This window comes from Pteropus vampyrus, unplaced genomic scaffold (genome assembly GCF_000151845.1).
Source record: "Pteropus vampyrus isolate Shadow unplaced genomic scaffold, Pvam_2.0 Scaffold30, whole genome shotgun sequence".
Taxonomy (NCBI): domain Eukaryota; kingdom Metazoa; phylum Chordata; class Mammalia; order Chiroptera; family Pteropodidae; genus Pteropus; species Pteropus vampyrus.
Genome location: NW_011888811.1, coordinates 4,229,438 through 4,231,465, shown reverse-complemented (window position 1 = coordinate 4,231,465; position 2,028 = coordinate 4,229,438).

Here is a 2,028-nt window from a genome sequence, read left to right as displayed (position 1 = left end):
TGAGTATCTCAGAAGGATTTAAATAGACTCCATTGGGAATCACACTTAACATGCAAAGTGATTTCAAACTCATCTTTTCTTCATACTCAAAGTATCTTAATTTGCTGTTCATAAATCAATATATTTAGAAAAGACTAGAAAGTAATTTTCAGCAAATTAACTAATAATATGAAAACAATTTTGATTTATGTTACTTAAAAATATCACATTATTTACACTTAAGTATAGTTTATTATTTTGTAAATTTTTTAGAATGGCGTTTCAAATAATGTTATTAAGATTATTCCAAATATGTTAATAGTTTTACTAAGATAAATGGGCTCCATGGTCAAAAATGCTTATGAAATACTAAAGACGATATATTTCTCTTAGAAAATCTTGGCACATGTTAACAAAATAAAGGCTTTGATGAGTTTTATAGAAAAGAAAGTTTTAATTTATATAACTGAATGTTTCACAAGCTTATTTAATCTTGAAATATTTTTTGGAAACATTAGAATATGTCAGAACTCTAAAGTTCATAAATCTCAATTTTCAAAATGCTGCTTGAAAGCCTTCTCAGTAACATGAGTAGAGTTTTAAAATAAATGCCTACTCTATTTTAATATATGAATATAAGATCAGAAATTTATAAACATTAAGCTTGTATAAAATGATCTCTATGTAACAAAGAAGAATTTATATTTTACACGCAGTATGCTCTATATATTCTACATCTAATTTGGTGACTAACTGGATGTGGGATAAAGAAGAGAAATCGCTTGTGATAGGATATTTATTGGTGGTACAAATGCAAACATTCATCCAGGACAGGAGCAGTTATAACAGTTCTGTCGTGACTTGTTGGGATCTAGTTATCTCTGTAATAATGAGGACCAGATGTGCAACAGTAATTGTAAGAAGTTCAGGAGAAAGATGGGAACTGAAGCTAGGTAGGGTAAGCTGGGTATTATCAGCATATAAGACATAATTGAACATATGAAATCAGATAGGATTATTCAAGAAAGAATCTTTAGTCACAAGAACAACTTTGAGTATGAAATCATGGGCGATACAAACACTTAACTGGCGATGTTGGACAGAAAAGGGAACTGAAGAGGAGCCAGGGAAGAAATTAAAGGAGAGGGGTCTGTATGAGAAAACCTGCAACAGTTCAGTGTCATAGTAGCTAAGCAACTAGGAAGTTTCAGGAAGAAGAGGGTGACTGAGTATGCAAAAAGGTAGAAAGTAACCCCAGTCAAAAGAATATTAAAAAATTGCTACTAAACTTGACATTTGGGAGTTCTCAAAAAAAAAGGATTTAATGGGAAAACAATAATTTCAAAATGTTTTGCTGGAAGAAGTCAAATTTCAAGAATGAGGAGAAAACAGGTGCTAATGAGGAACAGAAGTGGTGGAAATCATTATTTTAACAATCTTAAATGGCTTGGAAAGGGAAAGATTTGGTATCAGCTGGAGACGGTGAGGTGTAGAGAATGCAAAGTTCGCTTTATAGGTGAAAAGGGTGGAAGCAATGGATAGGTACAGAATAATATTTTAGTTACTTTCTTCTTTTGTGCTTATCAATTTGTTAATTTAGTGGTATATTTAGGTTTTCTGTCTTCATTTTGTTGTCCCCCCCTTATGTTTTTTTTTTCCTTCCTTTTTTCTCCCTTAACTTTCGTTTCTACAATTCCACATATAGCCTACTGCTAGGATAAGTGTTATATACATTTAAAGATAGGTGTGTATATATAGGAAAACTTAGAAAAGTGAAAATCATAACAAAGTGTCCTTATTACAGGAGGTAGGTTTTTCATTATTATGAAAGAATCATGTATTTAGTATTTTAAAAGCGTCTTATAAAAAGGTGAACTTCTGTATCTTGTAGATTTAATATTTTTATTTTCTGTTGTATTCTAATATTTGCCCAAAGAACTTTTCCTTTTATGTCCCTAAATGGATACAGTTTCTCTCTCTCCCTCCCTCCCTCCCTCCCTCCCTCCCTCTCTCTCTTTCTCTCTTTCTCTCTCTATATATTCTATATAT